Genomic DNA, 19,341 nt, shown 5'->3' with positions numbered 1-19,341 from the left:
TTTTTTTTTTTCTGCTTATTCTATTTTCTTTTTTGCTGCCTCCTCCTCAAATTTAACAGGCTTTTGATATTTATTTTACATTTGAGAATTTAGAGATTTTAGATATAAGCAGTAATCTATGTTTAGGAAATGAGCAGCAAATGTGTCATAACAGATATAGGCTGGAGAAATTACATGATTTATTCACCATCCAGACCAGTTTCCTCCCAGAATTCTTTTTTTTTTCTTTTTTTAAAGATTTTATTTATTTATTTGTCAGAAATATACAGCAAGCGGGGGAAGCTGCAGACAGAGGGAGAAGCATACTCCTGCCCAATGTGGGACTCGATCCCAGGACCCTAAGATCATGACCTGAGCCAAAGACAGATGGCTAACTGAGCTGTCCCCCCTCCCAGAATTCCTCCTATTGGAGAAGATCAGCCTTGTGGTTTAGGAGGTCTGGTTCTTTTTTAATTGTTGTTTTTGTTGTTGGTGGTGTGTATAATTGCAAATTACATCAATTTGTATTTTTAGAAAGCAGTAGTGTCCTGGAACCTGTTTCTAAGTATTTCTTTACTTCTGTTTCAGTGTTTAGCTATGAACTATTCACATGACATGAATGTAAAGAGATCATTTAAAAATGTAACATTTGTGTATTTATATAATATTAAACACAAAATATATACACTTATATGCACATAGAGTATATATATGTACACACAATATTACTATTTTACTTAAACAGGGTCATATTGTAGATGCAGTTTTTTCCCCTTTGGTATTATTATAAATTTTTTGTCTTTTTTTTTTTTTTAAAGATTTTATTTATTTATTTGACAGAGATCACAGGTAGGCAGAGAGGCAGGTAGGGTGGGGGGGAAGCAGACTCCCTGCTGAACAGAGAGCCTGATGTGGGACTTGATTCCAGGACCCTGAGGTCATGACCTGAGCCAAAGGCAGAGACGTAACCCACTGAGCCACCCAGGCATCCTACTTTGTTATTTTTTATTTGCCTTTCCCTTCCCTCCTTATCTTCACCTATTAGTATACAGTTCTCCTAGCCCCAAAGTAACTATCTGCTTTGTCTTCTCCTGCATTTTTCTTCTGTACATATTATAATTATAAAGACCTACAAAACATGTTACATGTATTTAAATATAAAGTTATACAAGGATACTTTGTCATTGATTGTTTTGCAAAACACTTTATGTGTTTTGCACATCACATAATGTGATGTAATCACACAATCACAAAATGTAGTACAAAATCACATTATGCTTAGGTTTGTGCATTTCACTATTTTTTTTAATTTGACAGAAATAGTGAGAGAGAGCAGGAACAGGGAGGAGAAGCAGAAGCAGGCTCCTCACTGAGCATGGAGCCCGTGGGGCTCAATTCCAGGACCCTGAGATCATGACCTGAGCTGAAGACAGACCCTTAACCGACTTGACCACCTAGGCACCCTGCATTTCACTATTTAAAAGGATACTTTTAGCAATTTGTTTCAAATGCTTCTTCTCTAAATTGCAGGTTCCTGCTCTTGTCGTGAAAAAACAAAACAAAACAAAAAAAACCCTTTAAAACACTCCTGAGACAATTTTGTCATATAAATGGAGAGGGAGGGCTGAAGAATTCTATCTCTCTTTTGAATAGGCCCTGGTCAGTAGTTCAAGTAAGAACGTAAGATTTAGTAATGTGATTAGTATTGACTTGCAGACCAACTGCAGGGAAAATGAGTCTTGAGAATTGTATCTATAAGTATGAGGGCATCTGCAGTGTTGTTGCAGTGGTGAGAGCACTGGTTTGGGAGTAAATGGCCCAGATTTCATATTCTGCAACTGACATGCTGCTAGCCTTTGGCAATTCATTTAATGTCTCTGAGGTACCCTAACTTCTGGATAGAAGAAGACTTGGATTCAAATTTATTACTAGGATTGTGACGATCTTAAGGTCTTATGAAGATCTTAAGTTTAAAGTTCCCTAATCTGCCAGTTAGAGGTAGATAATAATATTTGGCGTACCGACCCCATTGGTTATTGTTTTGAATTCTAGGAGATAAATGGTGAAAGCATTCCTTAGATTGTAATGTGATTTCCAAGTGATAGTTGCCCTTTTTATTTATATATCATTTAAAGGCTATAATAGGCATATTTGAAGATAGTTCAGCTCTGCACTGTCCAGTGTGGTACAACCCACATTAGCTAACAAACACTTGCAATGCAACTAGTTCAAATGACACAGGCCATAAATGTAAATGCACCCAGCATTTTAAGACTTAGTATAAAAAAGGGGTAAAATATCTAATGTTTTAGTGATATAGTGATTTAATTGATTATGTGTTTAAGTGATACTTTTTGGAGCTATAATTAAATAAAAATATTATTACAATTAATGTCATATGATTCTTTTTTCCTCTTAATTTAAAATTGTATGAGTGTCTGTCAGGAATCACTCCACTGAAGGTGTGACCATTGTGGGTACGTTTGTACCAGGTGGCCTTGCTTCCTGACTTCAGCAGGCGTGCTGGGGCTTCCAGGGCCTACAGGATGCCTTGTCCCTGGGGGGCTCTTGTATTGTCATAACCAGTGTGACATCAGGTCTTCCCATTTCAGGTAAATTACTGGAACATGTCAGGTACTAAAGAGCTAGTGACCTCAACATGCTCTGCTGTTTTCCTTAATTAGTTTTGGTGGATTAAGTTCCTGAACAGCTGGTTGTTTCTATCACGGAATTCAGGATGGCTCAACATTCTGTCTCATTCTTCCTGTGATTACCTGCTCAGTCTTCAGCTCTGATTCCTGCCTAACTTTACATTACCGCTTTCATCTCTTTAACTGAGACTCTCTTGTAAATGACCTTCTCTTAAATCCTCCATTAGCTGTGCCCCCGCCCGGCCCTCCCAGCCTGTCTCCTCATTATATGTGCCGTGTTTCATGCCTGGTGGCTGAGCTCATAACCAGTGGCTGACTTCACCTCCAATAAGTGAGACATATGTGTTAATCTGAATAAATTTAAAGCAAATCTGACTGTAAATGCATTCAAAAGCTCAAATCTTGTGTTCACTAATGTTATGATGGCAGTCATTTATAATATACATGTGCATCAAATAATCACCTGTATACCTTGACCTTACACAGAGTTATTTGCCAGTTATTTCTCACTAAACCTGGGAGAGAAAAATGACAACAACAACAACAACAAAAACCAAAACAACAACAACAAATCAAAGCACAGATCTTGAGCGGCTGTACTGATGTTCTGATTCCATTGCCAACACTTAAGCATTACTTACAGTTGCACTTTGAAAGGTTGTATTTTTATGACATCTGCATTTTGTTCGGAGTGTTCCGAGGAACTCAGTCCTAGAGCATAAATAAAATGCACCCTGTCAGAATAGCCACAGCATCGCTACCGACAGCCCAAAGCTGTGGTGGGGGCTGGGCAGCTGAGCAGCAGAGAACTAGGGCCGGCGAGAATGACGAGCCAAATCAAGCAAGTTGAATTGAACTGGGTGTCCAGAAGATTAGTTGAAATGAAAGGTGGAGAAAACATGGTTTAGCAACATGATAAGAGAAATGAAGAAAGAATGCCTGGTCCTGACCTAAATTATTATTATTTATTTATTTTTAAATGTATTTTATTTTATTTATTTGGGAGAGAGAGAAAGCGCTTGTGTGAACAAGCAGGGTAAGGGAGAAGCAGGGAGCCGGAAGCGGGGCTCGATCCCAAGGACCCTGGGATCATGACCTGAGCCAAAGGCAACTGCTTAACCGACTGAGCCACCCCGGCACCCCCACCCCCGACCTAAATTATTAATATGAAATTTCAGTTTGGTTTGGTTTCTTTGTTTTATCTAAAATTATTGCTTTGGGGCACCTGTGTGGCTCAGTCAGTTAAGTGTCTGACTTCAGATCAGTTCATGATCCCAGTCTCCTGAGATTGAGCCCCGCTTTGGGTTCCCTACTCAGCAGAGAGCCTGCTTCTCCCTCTCCCTCTGCCTGCCTCTTTGTCTACTTGTACTCTCTCTCCATTTCTCTATTGCTTTTAACAAGCCTTGGACTCACTTAGCCTGCAAAGCGAGGTGCCTGTCTGCACTTCTGTCCTTTGTGCTAGACACGGAGAAAAGGTTCACTTCTGCCCTTTTCTTGTGCTGTGATGGTCTTTCAGTGTGGCAGGCAAATGTCTTTTCTATCAGAGAAGGTTTCTGGTTAGTGGCCAGTGAGGATTACAGGTCCTTTAAAAAAAAACAAAACATATTTCTTCATCTCTGTTGGTGATATTTTTCTCCATAAAAATAACACAGCTTTTTAGGTTTTAGCTTTTAGGTTTTGTAGTGTTTGGATACCTCTGTTGGAAGGTTTTGAATGGAGCAGGTATGAATGTTGACTGTCCACTTCTAAAGAACTTATTGTGGAAGTAGAAGGAAAGTCAGCTGGCCAAGGAGTGACTCTTCAGGGCTCTGAGTTACCTACTAGATAAGTGTGTTAGAGAATGTCACAGAGGTGTAATATGGGGCCTTTTAAGTGTTGACAATCTCTTCACCTGTTTCTTTAAGAACTGTTGAAAAGTGTGGGCTTATTAGGAGACCTCTAACTCATGTAAGTTGAAACTATACCATCATATTTCTCAAAGGGAAAAGATTCTGTCATATATTTGTACACATACTTATTTTATTTTATGGATTTTATGTTATTTAAGTTAACATATAGTGTATTGTTAGTTTCAGTGGTGTAGGTGTAGAATTCAGTGGTTCACCAGTTGCGAACAAAAACACCCAGTGCTCATTCCATCAAGTGCTCTCCTCAATGCCCATCACCCCGTTATCCCATTCCCTCACCTACATACCTGGCCTGCTGGGTCTCTGGACAGTTCAGCTGCTAACTTTATGTATCTACCTTTGTAGGTTAAGGAACTTTTTTCCCTAGCTGCTTTCAGAATTCTCTATCTTTGTATTTTGCAAGTTTCACTATGATGTGACAGGGTGTTGCCCTGTTTTTGTTGATTTTTGAAGGGAATTCTTTGTGCCTCTTGGACTTGAATGCCTGTTTCCTTCCCCAGATTAGGGGACTTCTCAGCTATAATCTGTTCTTACAAACCGTCTGTCCCTTTTTCCTGCTCTTCTCCTTCTAGGTTTCCTATGATATTGATATTATTTCACATTATGGAATTACTGAGTTCTCTAAGTCTGTCTTTGTGATCTAATAGTTTTCTTTCTTTCTTTTCAGCTTCATTATTTTCTATAATTTTATCTTCTATATCACCTATGTTCTTCTCTGCTTCTTCAGTCCTCTTTGTGATTATACCCAGTCTGTTTTGCTTCTCAGTTATAACATTTTTTATTTCAACCTCCCTAGTTTTAGGTCTTTTGTCTTTGCAATAAGGGTTTCTCTGGTGTTTTATAGGCTTTTTTCCAAGTTCAGCTGGTAGTTATAACTGTTGATCTAAATTCTTATTCAGGTATATTGCTTTTATCTATTTTCAGCAAGTCCCTGGCTATGATATCTTCCTGACCTCCTGGGGAGAATTGCTTTGCTTTGCCATTTTGGCTAAGTTTTATCTTTTATGTGTTATGAAGCCTTGTTATGTTTCCTGCACCTCAGAGTAATGCTCTATTAAGAAGAGGTCCTTAGAGAGAGTCAATTATCGTATGGTTTCACTTACTTGTGGAGCATAAGGAATAACACAGAAGACATTGGGAGAAGGAGAGGAGAAGTGAGTTGGGGGAAATCGGAGGGGGAGATGAACCATGAGAGACTGTGGACTCTGAGAAACAAACTGAGGGTTTTGGAGGGGAGGGGGGTGGGGGGTGAGCCTGGGGTATATTATGGAGGGCACGTATTGCATGGAGCACTGGGTGTGGTGCATAAACGCTGAATTTTGGAACACTGAAAAGAAATAAAATTTAAAAAAAAAAAAAAGAAGAGATCTTACACTGTTCAGGGCCTGGCACCTATGACTTCAGGAAGTGTTTCTGGCATATGCTGTATGCATTGTGCTGTTGTGTTTTGGTGCTCTTTCCTACTGGTCTACCCTCTATAGAGGTCCTGCTTGCTTGTAGGTGGGGAATATTTGGACCTTTAACTAGGTGTGCTTTGATTTGTTTGTTGAAAAAAGCCTGGAAAAAGGGAAAGAAAGGAAGAAAATGGGGGGGGGGGAGAGGAGGGGAAAATGCCTGCTTCAAAAAAAAAAAAAAAAAAAGACAAAAGGAAAATGAATAACAACAAAAACAACAAACCCGATTAAAAAACTGTAAGCCTGATTCCAAAGACATAGAAAGGAAAAAAAGAAAAGAAAAAAAGAACACTGATCCAAAAAAGAGAAAAGGAAACAAAAAAAATTAAGGAAGAAGCAAAAACTGTAAGCCTGATTCCAAAGGGAGAAAAAGAAGAAGAAGAAGAAGAAAAAAAAATACAGCCTGGTCCTACTTCCACCAGAACTAAAGGGGACGCACTGACACACTGTATGATCAGTAGATCTGGTGTGGGGGATGGGCTGCCTGTGTTGCTCCTCTCGGGGAGAACCTCCCTTCCTCCACTGCAGTGCTGGCTCAGAGTCAATCCTGCCCTAGTTAAAAAAGCTCTGTCAAGGGCACCTGGGTGGCTCAGTGGGTTAAGCCTCTGCCTTCCACTTGGGTCGTGATACCAGAGTCCTGGGATCGAGCCCCACATCGGGCTCTCTGCTCAGCAGGGAGCCTGCTTCCCTCTCTCTCTCTCTGCCTGCCTCTCTGCCTACTTGTGATCTCTGTCTGTCAAATACATAAAAAAAAAAAAAAGCCCTGTCAAGCATGGGGTGGGTGTGAGTGTGGGGGTAGGATTTGATGTTAGCAGCTCCCACCTCCACTGGGGGTTGCTGTGTTGCTCTCTGATGGCCCACTGTGTTGGTAACGGGGATAAAATGATGACACTCCACTCTCTAGTCCTAGGACAGGAGATCTCATCCCCTGCTGTTCAGAAAGACCATGCAGAAAAGCGAGGGCCTTCAGCACTCCCGATGCCCTGCCCGCCCAGCTCTCCAGCATTTTATCTTTGGCCCAAGGCTGGGATTCAAAACTCCGAATCTTAAAGGAGCCAGCACCACTCAGATCCACCCCCTCCTCCTCTGATTAGTGCCCTTTGTCCCAGAAAAACAGTCCCCTGCCTGAGTGGTGTGCAAAATCTATGGTGAGTCACAGTGAGAAGCAGTGAGCAGGTTATCCACTCTCTCTATGCACTTTGTCCGCTGTGCATAGAGGCTGGTTGCTGGCACCTGCAGGGTCTTTTGTCCTTGGAGAGGATGCAGGCCCTCTTCCAAATGTACTCCGGGAAGGGGACTGATCTCTCCCAGTGCAAACCAGGAGATCCCCATACCACTTTGTGTGTGCTCCTGGCCAGAGCCCTCCTTCTCCCCAGGAGGGGACACTGCAGCTCTGCTTGGATACAGTCATGCACTTCCAGAACCTCAGAGCTTAAGTCGTTCCACTCACTGTTGGCAAAAAACCTGTGCCACTCAGGTCCCCGTCTCCCTAGTCTGTGGTCAGAGAGGTTTTTTCTTGTGCGACCCGATGCCACACTCTCTCAACCCCTCTCTCCCTCTCTTCTTTTTCTTTCCCCATGGAAGGGGTTCCCTCCCTTCCAAAACAGGGCATCTCTTCTCTCCTCCAGTTCACTTCCACACACCTTGCACCTGCCAGCTTTCTCCCTCCAACCGCAGAGATCCTTCCTCTGATGCTCAGATTGATTTCCTGGGTGTTCCAAGTGATCGGATCTCAATACCACTGTGTTCAAACGAGGAGGCAAGCCCAGGGTCCTCCTACTTCTTTGTCGTCTTAACTCCTCCTAAACACATACTTTATTTTTAAACAAGAAATATATTTCGAGGGATGCCTGGGTGGCTCAGTGGGTTAAAGCCTCTGCCTTCGGCTCAGGTCATGATCCCAGGGTTCTGGGATCGAGCCCCACATCGGGCTCTCTGCTCCTCGGGGAGCCTACTTCCTCCTCTTTCTCTGTCTGCCTCTCTGTCTACTTGTGATCTCGGTCTGTCAAATAAATAAAATCTTAAAAAAAAAAGAGATATATTTCTAATAGGTATAGCTTTGAAGATGATTTATCATATTTAGTTACATTTATTGAAAAAATAAGGGGGCTTTTTCTCCTGTTTGTTTGTCATCACTGTTTTCTTCCCACGAAGGCTCAGGATGTCATCATTCTCAGGGTTTTTAGAGCTCATCTGTTTGAAGCTGAGATAAAAGTGCTGCGTATCCAAGTTTGAGAAGGGAAGAGAAGGTGGTACATTTGAATAATTGTGCCTCAGCCAACAGGTGTTCTGTTTGTTGCCCCTGTCCCAATTTATTAGCCATCATCCACCTTAGAGGAGAATTCCAGGGAGTTGTCAGCATATGAAGGAATATCAGGCAAGATTTCAGAGACTCTTTGCCCAAGGCTCTCATCTTATCTACTGTGTGACTTTGTCAATTATGACATATTTTGCTTCTTGTATTGCCCAAGAAAGTACAGAATGGACTTCCCAGGTGTGCTTGAAATATGGGTTAAATAGAATTTAGCCTTAGGTGCTATACTGTTGGACCAGATTGGGCTGCTGTCTATTCAAATCTCATGAGTCTGTTTTTATAATATCTACTTTACACTAATTTGCTTCTATCTTTTAAAGAAGTTCCAAGGTTAAAAAGCCCAGTGGATAATGCTTTTTCCCCAAAAGTATGGCTGTTCTCTTCACCCTTGTTCTTCCCATGAGATCCTCAGATTAGTCTGAGTATTTCAGGGAATATTTGACAATCCTACATTTAAAATCAGCAAGATTTCCTTGGGGTGTCTGGCTGACTTAGTCAGTAAAGCTTATGATTCCTGACCTTGTGGTCATGAGTTCAAGCCTATGTTGGGCCTAGAGATAACTTAAAAAAAAAATCAGTAGGGGTTTCCTTACAAAAAAATAGGAATCTGGCCTCAGAATACCTGGGAGGGAGTCTTAGAACACTTTAATTTCATGACATTCAGAGTAGTCCAGATTCTGTAACCTAACTATGTGTGTTAACAGCTGTAAGATGTTAAGCAAGTGATTTAACCTACATGTAGTTACACTAAATATTTTCTATTATTACTCTATTTATTAGAATCAGTGGTGCTACTCAACATAATCTCTTAGCATCCTCAGTTATTTTTAGAAGATTAATATAAAGATACAACAAATAATTGCAATTCTCTCTTGAAAGTTACTTAGGTGAGGGCTGGGATATCTCACAGAATTTATTCATTTTTGTTTGTTTTTATACTCTTTTACTTTTAGAATGGCTTTAATAAATGGTCCACTTATTATTAGGCCAGGATTTTTACAGTTGGTTCTTTTTAATTCCCTTATGTGAATGTGAAAACAAAACTGAAGTTTCTTGTTTTTGGAAATGTTCCCAACAAGGCCTTAGGATGATGACCGTCATGCTACCCAAGGATATAATATACTATAGTTGAATACAAATTTGCTATGACAACCAAAACACAGTTTACAGGTTAGAGCCCCTTTATGAGTTCCATGAAATCACGAAGGCTGCTACCTCTCCTGTCCAAAGATGCAATGTTCTGTAAGGGAACTTCTTAATGTCTGCAGTTCAGAGCAATTTGAAGAGCTTCTCCTGATATTATTTACATGTTTTTGTAAGGACAGGAAGAATACTAACTTCAGCGTGTGTGTGACATACTTGAAAGACAAACAAAACACTGAGAAATAGAGACTGTTTCTCAAGCACAAGTTTAACTGATGATATTTGACACTCGAAGTTTCTAGTTACTGTATCTCTTAGCCCAGTGCCTGATGACATACTTGTAATTTGGGATTTTCTCTCACTGTATTTGTGTAATTTTTTTTTCAAGTTTCTTTCTAGTTAGTGATTCTTGTTTCTCAGGCTGACCCTCATTTCCTATCACTCAGTCCAGGCAGAACCCGTGCTCAATGAGTGATTTTGGTAACCTTCACTTCAGTTCTCTCATCTTACCTCTGAAATAGTGAAATGCTCATCACACTTACTGCAGTGACTATTGTCCTACCTCTAACTAATTCTGACCATGTCTATTCCTCGATAGCCACAAAGTCTCAAGTGAGAGTATCCTCTGTAAGCATGTCAGTGTCCTTAATGACATTCCCAGAGCTGGGGATCAAAGGGAAAGATATTGATCATCAGTGTTCTTGTCTGACAATAGAGCTATTGGAGTGAGATGAGAAGATTTTTCATCTCTGAAATTTCACTTTTCTTTCAAGACTTCCAGTTAAAAAAAAAAAAATTGAGGAAGTGAGAGTGGGTTAGTAATTGTATTTTTAGTTGTTGTCCAAGAATTAACATCAGGGCCCCCCTGGCCTATATGAAAAGAACAACTTTCCCCCAGTCTTGTTCCAATAACTAGACAGTTCTATGCAATTTTAATGCATGTATGCTGATCATTCAAACATGGATTACTCACATATCAGAAATAAATTCATATTCTTCAGAGGCAGTACCATAGAGTGGAGAAGGTCCAGACATTCAAGTTGCTTATTGTTAGTATGGGTTTTAATAATTACCTCGCACTTCAATTTTTTTCATATTTAAGATGGGAATAATTTTTTTCCCACAAATTTATTGTATTACATGAGCTATTAAATGTATAGCATCAAGTATAGTGGTTGGGACAGAAAAGTTTTTACTAAATTATATCTTTATAATATATCTATATAATTTAGTAAGTAACATATATATTATATATATTTATATTTGTTACATATATTCTTTACTAAATATATGCTATATAATTTAATAAGGAATATATATATTTATATTTGTTATATATTCTTTACTAAATTATGTATATAAATACATATATAAATATATGTATTTTTAAAGATTTTATTTATTTATTAGAGAGACAGAGAACACAAGCAGGGTGAGTGGCCAGCACAGGGAGAGAGAGAGAAGCAGGCTCCCCACTGAGCAAGGAGCCTGATGCGGGGCTCGATCCCAGGACCCTGAGACATGACCTGAGCTGAAGGCTTAACTCACTCAGCCACCCAGATGCCCTTACTAAATTACATGCTTCGTGGTTCGATACTGCTGTCTGTTATCATTAGTATGCATCATCTTTATCACTATCATCATCACTTCACCCTGATCTGGGAAAGCACTGCTCATCTTTCCTTTCTTCCCCAAGAAAAAGCCGAAAGCAGTAACAAAATTCCAAGTGGCTTATAATGGGTCTTCAAAAAAGCTTTGGGCTTAGCTATCTTGATCTTTTGTAACGTGCTGGATGAGAAGATTAAGAGAAGTATTTATACTTCTCTAGAATTAATATCTTCTTTTATTTATTCTCAGGACCTTCCCACCTAGTAGAAGGTGTTTATTCAACACTGCCCCCCCACACCACACACACCCCTTCATAGTGTGCCTTTAAAATTGAACACGTCCCTGTGAGAAGCTCTCTTGCTACAAAGAAGGCTTAGAATCTATACCGAATAATTGGCTTCAATCCTGGAGAAAATGACTTTATAATTCAGAAAAGAAGGTCTGAATTATGTAGGTATATGTCCTGAATTATAAACTGATCTGTTAGATGGCCGTTCAAAAGTTTGAGGAAATTATTATTATTATTATTTAAATATTTTATTTATTTATTTGACAGACAGAGATCACAAGTTCGCAGAGAGGCAGGGAGAGAGGAGAGAGGAGGAAGCAGGCTCCCCACAAAGCAGAGAGCCCCAATGTGGGGCTCGATCCCAGGACCCTGGGATCATGACCTGAGCCGAAGGCAGAGGCTTTAACCCACTGAGCCACCCAGGTGCCCTGAGGAAATTATTATTAAGGTAACTATGTTGTCATTAAAAATCAAAACTTTTCCAAACTGTTTTACATACAAAGATTAGACTGGGGTTATGTTTTTTTGTTTGTTTGTTTGTTTTGTTTTATTTTGTTTTGTTTGGAGGAAGATCACAGAGGTAAAGTGCCATTTTCATTACATCATATCAGAGTTGTTCTTATCAACATGACTTATCACTGTTGATGTTGGCCTTGATTACATCAGTAAGGCGGTATTTGTCAGGTTTCTGTCCTGTAAAGTTACTTACCTGCCCTCCACCTTCCTATACTACACTCTTTGAAGAAAATCAGTGTGTGTTGTCCACACTTAAAAGAGTGGGGAGCTATACTCTACTTTTTTTAAGAGGAGGGTATCTGTATAAATCATTTGGATTTCTTCTGCATGAGACGTATGTCTGTTCTCTCTAATTTATTTGTGCAATAGTATATTCACATCAGTATGGACTCATATAGATATTACATTGAATTTCTGTGTTATTGGAAAATGGAAGACTCAGAATAAAACAGAAAGGAAAAAATTTTAAAAAATACCCAGGTTTCACTGCAAATTATTCTTCCTTTAAGTTGTAGTGAACGAAAGTTCATAACCATCCCGTTTTTGCTTTACTAGTTAGGCTGATGTGCACATGCAATTTCCATAATTTTTTAAAACTTGAAACATATATAAGAAGAGGAGTTAGGATTTATATTTTCTTTTTCTTTCTTTTAAGATTTACTTTACTTATTTGAAAGAGAATGCAGTGGGGAGGAGCAGAGGGAAAGGGAGAAAGAAACACAAGCAGACTCCGTATTGAGAACGGAGATCTCACAACCCCAAGATCACATCTGAGCTGAAACCAAGAGTCAGATGCTCAGTCCAGTCTGTCAACCATGCACTCCAGAATTTTTATTTTAAAATATAATACATATATTTGAAGACTTTCTTCTTAGGCATTTAGTGTCAGGAAATATTAGGAGTATGAGACTCAATAGAATATAGCAAAACATAATATATATCAGAACCTTTGGTCCTAGCCTAACAAGCAAGAAGTTTTACACATCGCAAGGTCCAGTGGATATTCCAAAGCAGGAGTAATTTGTTTCACTATTCCTGAAAAACAATCCAGTGATTGCTTTATAATTTTTCTTTAAAGCTAATTCTCTTCTTAAAGGGGAGACACATTTCTATTTTCGTATTTCCTATCACAAGGGGGGCTTAAACTATTCTTTGTTTTTTAAAGATTTATTTATTTATTAGAAAGACAGAGTATGAGAAGAGGGTAGGGGAAGAAGGAGTCTTAAGCAGACTCTATGCTGAGTGCAGAGCCCAATACAGGGCTCGAGGGTTTGGGACCTGAGCCAAAACCAAGAGTCAGATCCTTAACTGACGGTGCCATCTTGGCGTCCCAGGAGGCTTGCGCTATTCTGATTCGACAATGATGACCAAGAGTAATTGCATTTGGTCTCACACCTGCTTATGCTGGTTAGGCTTATGTTTTCAAAGTTCATACTTCAATTAAAATTATGAAAATCTGTAGGAGTGTAATAAGATAGTAGTTGTGCCTATGAAAACTGAACTGAGTACTCATGTGGAAATTAAGAAACAAAACAGGTGAACACAGGGGAAGGGAAGGAAAAATAAAGTAAGAAAAACAGAGAGAAGCAAACCATAAGAGACTCTAAACTATGGGAAACAAACAAGTTTTGCTGGAAGGGAGGTGGGTAAGGGGGTGGGGTGATGGGCAGTAAGGAGGGCACTTGATGGACTGACCACTGGGTGTTATATGTAACTGATGAACCACTAAATTTTACCCCTGAAACTAATAATACAATATATGTTAGCTAAATTGAACTTGAAAAAAATTTTAAAATGCTACAATTCAGGAGTTTTAGAAGGAAATTATAAATTTAGATAGTTGGCAAGTATTTAACTTTTTTTAAAATTTTTTATTTTTTATAAACATATATTTTTATCCCCAGGGGTACAGGTCTGTGAATCACCAGGTTTACACACTTCACAGCACTCACCAAAGCACATACCCTCCCCAATGTCCATAATCCCACCCCCTTCTCCCAAACCCCCTCCCCCCAGCAACCCTCAGTTTGTTTTGTGAGATCAAGAGTCACTTATGGTTTGTCTCCCTCCCAATCCCATCTTGTTTCATTTATTCTTCTCCTACCCACTTAAGCTCCCATGTTGCATCACCACTTCCTCATATCAGGGAGATCATATGATAGTTGTCTTTCTCTGCTTGACTTATTTCACTAAGCATGATACGCTCTAGTTCCATCCATGTTGTCGCAAATGGCAAGATTTCATTTCTTTTGATGGCTGCATAGTATTCCATTGTGTTATATACTACATCTTCTTGATCCATTCATCTGTTGATGGACATCTAGGTTCTTTCCATAGTTTGGCTATTGTGGACATTGCTGCTATAAACATTCGGGTGCACGTGCCCCTTTGGATCACTACGTTTGTATCTTTAGGGTAGATACCCAGTAGTGCAATTGCTGGGTCATAGGGCAGTTCTATTTTCAACATTTTGAGGAACCTCCATGCTGTTTTCCAGAGTGGCTGCACCAGCTTGCATTCCCACCAACAGTGTAGGAGGGTTCCCCTTTCTCCGCATCCTCGCCAGCATCTGTCATTTCCTGACTTGTTTATTTTAGCCATTCTGACTGGTGTGAGGTGATATCTCATTGTGGTTTTGATTTGTATTTCCCTGATGCCGAGTGATATGGAGCACTTTTTCATGTGTCTGTTGGCCATCTGGATGTCTTCTTTGCAGAAATGTCTGCTCATGTCCTCTGCCCATTTCTTGATTGGATTATTTGTTCTTTGGGTGTTGAGTTTGCTAAGTTCTTTATAGATTCTGGACACTAGTCCTTTATCTGATATGTCGTTTGCAAATATTTTCTCCCATTCTGTCAGTTGTCTTTTGATTTTGTTAACTGTTTCCTTTGCTGTGCAAAAGCTTTTGATCTTGATGAAATCCCAATAGTTCATTTTTGCCCTTGCTTCCCTTGCCTTTGGCATTGTTCCTAGGAAGATGTTGCTGCGGCTGAGGTCGAAGAGGTTGCTGCCTGTGTTCTCCTCAAGGATTTTGATGGATTCCTTTCGCACATTGAGGTCCTTCATCCATTTTGAGTCTATTTTTGTGTGTGGTGTAAGGAAATGGTCCAATTTCATTTTTCTGCATGTGGCTGTCCAATTTTCCCAGCACCATTTATTGAAGAGGCTGTCTTTTTTCCATTGGACATTCTTTCCTGCTTTGTCGAAGATTAGTTGACTGTAGAGTTGAGGGTCTATTTCTGGGCTCTCTATTCTGCTCCATTGATCTATGTGTCTGTTTTTGTGCCAGTACCATGCTGTCTTGATGATGACAGCTTTGTAATAGAGCTTGAAGTCCGGAATTGTGATGCCACCAACGTTGGCTTTCTTTTTCAATATCCCTTTGGCTATTCGAGGTCTTTTCTGGTTCCATATAAATTTTAGCATTATTTGTTCCATTTCTTTGAAAAAGATGGATGGTACTTTGATAGGAATTGCATTAAATGTGTAGATTGCTTTATGTAGCATAGACATTTTCACAATATTTATTCTTCCAATCCATGAGCACGGAACATTTTTCCGTTTCTTTGTGTCTTCCTCAATTTCTTTCATGAGTACTTTATAGTTTTCTGAGTATAGATTCTGTGCCTCTTTGGTTAGGTTTATTCCTAGGTATTTTATGGTTTTGGGTGCAATTGTAAATGGGATGGACTCCTTAATTTCTCTTTCTTCTGTCTTGCTGTTGGTGTAGAGAAATGCAACTGATTTCTGTGCATTGATTTTATATCCTGACGCTTTACTGAATTCCTGTATAAGTTCTAGCAGTTTTGGAGTGGAGTCTTTTGGGTTTTCCACATATAGTATCATATCATCTGCGAAGAGTGATAATTTGACTTCTTCTTTGCCGATTTGGATGCCTTTAATTTCCTTTTGTTGTCTGATTGCTGAGGCTAGGACCTCTAGTACTATGTTGAATAGCAGTGGTGATAATGGACATCCCTGCCATGTTCCTGACCTTAGCGGAAAAGCTTTCAGTTTTTCTCCATTGAGAATGATATTTGCGGTGGGTTTTTCATAGATGGCTTTGATGATATTGAGGTATGTGCCCTCTATCCCTACACTTTGAAGAGTTTTGATCAGGAAGGGATGCTGTACTTTGTCAAATGCTTTTTCAGCATCTATTGAGAGTATCATATGTTTCTTGTTCTTTCTTTTATTGATGTGTTGTATCACATTGACTGATTTGCAGATGTTGAACCAACCTTGCAGCCCTGGAATAAATCCCACTTGGTCGTGGTGAATAATCTTTTTAATGTACTGTTGAATCCTATTGGCTAGTATTTTGTTGAGTATTTTCGCATCTGTGTTCATCAAGGATATTGGTCTATAACTCTCTTTTTTGATGGGATCCTTGTCTGGTTTTGGGATCAAGGTGATGCTGGCCTCATAAAATGAGTTTGGAAGTTTTCCTTCCATTTCTATTTTTTGAAACAGTTTCAGGAGAATAGGAATTAGTTCTTCTTTAAATGTTTGGTAGAATTTCCCTGGGAAGCCGTCTGGCCCTGGGCTTTTGTTTGTTTGGAGATTTTTAATGACTGTTTCAATCTCCTTACTGGTTATGGGTCTGTTCAGGCTTTCTATTTCTTCCTGGTTCAGTTGTGGTAGTTTATATGTTTCTAGGAATGCATCCATTTCTTCCAGATTGTCAAATTTATTGGCGTAGAGTTGCTCATAGTATGTTCTTATAATAGTTTGTATTTCTTTGGTGTTAGTTGTGATCTCTCCTCTTTCATTCATGATTTTATTTATTTGGGTCCTTTCTCTTTTCTTTTTGATAAGTCGGGCCAGGGGTTTATCAATTTTATTAATTCTTTCAAAGAACCAGCTCCTAGTTTTGTTGATTTGTTCTATTGTTCTTTTGGTTTCTATTTCATTGATTTCTGCTCTGATCTTTATGATTTCTCTTCTCCTGCTGGGCTTAGGGTTTCTTTCTTGTTCTTTCTCCAGCTCCTTTAGGTGTAGGGTTAGGTTGTGTACCTGAGACCTTTCTTGTTTCTTGAGAAAGGCTTGTACCGCTATATATTTTCCTCTCAGGACTGCCTTTGTTGTGTCCCACAGATTTTGAACCGTTGTATTTTCATTATCATTTGTTTCCATGATTTTTTTCAATTCTTCTTTAATTTCCTGGTTGACCCATTCATTCTTTAGAAGGATGCTGTTTAGTTTCCATGTATTTGGGTTCTTTTCAAACTTCCTTTTGTGGTTGAGTTCTAGCTTTAGAGCATTGTGGTCTGAAAATATGCAGGGAATGATCCCAATCTTTTGATACCGGTTGAGTCCTGATTTAGGACCGAGGATGTGATCTATTCTGGAGAATGTTCCATGTGCACTAGAGAAGAATGTGTATTCTGTTGCTTTGGGAGTATTTAACTTTTTACCCTGCTTAAAAAACCTCATACTGAAATCACAGACATTGCCTCATAGGTAGGCTGGCTTGTGTGGAACTATTTGCTTCATGGTTGGAGACCCAGTATCCCACACCCAACTGAACATTTTTCTTGAAACAAAACGTTATCATTACTATTTGCATTAAAGTAAGTCTGCATTAAACTGAGTTCGAATGGGTTAGACTTCTATGTGGTCCTGGGATCTTCTGCTGCAGCCCCTTCTCTAGGGTGTGGGATGCATATGCAGTAAACAGATGGCTCATCAGACAAGCTTTGTCTTTTAAAAATATTTACTGAAGAAAGATGTCCCGAAGTGGGCAAGAAGGCAATCTTCTGAAAATATTGGGTTGAAATATTAATAAATTTGTAAGTGAAAAAATTACTGCCTATAGCAAATAAGAATAAAAAAAGTTATACTACACAGAAAACCTCATTGAAGATGTCAACATTTTAAAATTTATTGACTATAAAATGCTACTTTAAAAAGGATTGCAGGCAATTGTGTGTGTGTGTTTCAGAGAGAGAGAGAGAGAGAGAGAGAAAGAACAACAACCACCACCACCAAAAGCAAACCAAAAAAAGCATTTAGAAAAACCATATCAGTTTGAAGAATTCCAGTTAAAATCAGATTAAAATTCCATCTAATCTAGAATTAGATGGATATGGTTAAGCAACTGATTAAAGTATGTGAATGCATACTGAGACTACTTATTTATTCTGTGATTAACAAACTCAATTGGGATTAGTTTCAGTTGCGTAGAACAAAACAAGGTAAAAGAAACTAGATAAAAGTTTGCTTCGATCTCAAAATACAAAGTAGTGGATAGGGAAGCTGGCCTTTGATCCAAAGTCTGTGCTGTCATTCACTGCTTGCTGTGTAGCAGTTACAATGCTTTCAACGGTTAAGTAAAGAAAATCTAATTGCAAGTATCCCTCTTAAACACGAGGGGTTTAATTCTCCATGTAATGATTAAGGCTGGAATTAGAGAAAGTTTCTGGGTTGGTTGATTTAGTGGCTCAACATTTAGTGGCTCAACAATGTCCTTAAGGACCCAGGTCTTTGCAAATTTTTAGCCATTTGTAATTGCAAGACAGATCAGCAGCAGCCAGAGAAAAAGAAGAGGGACTCCTCTCTTGCCTTCCATGTTATTAGCAGAGAAAAATTTTCTAAGAACTCCTCCATCAGATTTGCCTGTAGTCTCATCAACCAGAATTGGGTCACATGTCCATGCCTGAACCAATCACTATCAAGGGAAATGGGACGTCATGTCATAATTATGATAACAGTCATAGTTCGCCTCAGAGAATTAACCTTCTTACATAAGAGGATAAAGCCCCAACAGAAGTCAGATTTGTTATCAAGGAAGAAGGGGCCTGCTTGTTGGGTATATAATCAACAATATTTGCAACAATTAGCTATCTCTGTATTTGCTATCATGATCAATTACATTGTGGCCTCCTTCCTTCAAATACTATAATCACACTAAACCTGTGGGAATTTTCCAGTTAATTGCAATTGGTAGATGTGTTCTCATATCCTACAAAATGAATCTTCAATGGTGACGGTTAAGCTTGAGCCTCTTTTCTTTTAAAAATATCCTCAAGTCTCTTGGATAAATTGGATACATGTTCTACAACCATAGCGTTAATTTAAATAAGTATTATTGAACACCTAAGTGGCATGCAAAGTAACCCACAAACTGTTGTATGATATAGAATGAATAAGGTAGGGTTTCTGTCTCTAAGGGTCTTAGATTATAATAAGCATAAAGATAATCATCATTATTTAAGGTTATGACATCATTTTATTGTCTAAGTAGAATATGTTTCAAGGAGCACCTAGATGCCTCAGCCACTAATTCTCCCAGGGAAAAACTTAACACCCCCCCCAAAAAAAAAATCAGTAGCATACATCCTTTCTTATGTTTAAAATAAAATCCCAAACCAGGTTTATTGAATAAAGATGCTGTCCTAATTGGCAACCTGCCTGTAAGAAAACAAAGTTAGATCCCTTCCTTACATAATTCATTAAAATAAATTCTAGATAGATCAAA

At 39.0% G+C, this 19,341-nt stretch overlaps 1 long non-coding RNA gene across 1 annotated transcript in view; it reads left to right on the top strand.

Annotated features, from left to right (window-relative positions):
* LOC131819748 (uncharacterized) overlaps positions 1–11,787 on the top strand; it is a 112,695-nt gene extending 100,908 nt beyond the window's left edge. The window contains exon 3 of the long non-coding RNA XR_009349315.1: positions 11,613–11,787. This is a non-coding gene — a long non-coding RNA (uncharacterized LOC131819748). The remainder of the gene's footprint in view (positions 1–11,612) is intronic.
* Positions 11,788–19,341: the final 7,554 nt, after the last annotated feature.

This window comes from Mustela lutreola, chromosome 1 (assembly GCF_030435805.1).
Source record: "Mustela lutreola isolate mMusLut2 chromosome 1, mMusLut2.pri, whole genome shotgun sequence".
In the NCBI taxonomy this organism is placed as follows: Eukaryota; Metazoa; Chordata; class Mammalia; order Carnivora; family Mustelidae; genus Mustela; species Mustela lutreola.
Note: the sequence above shows the minus strand (reverse complement) of the source record. Positions and strands in the feature narration are given on the sequence as shown.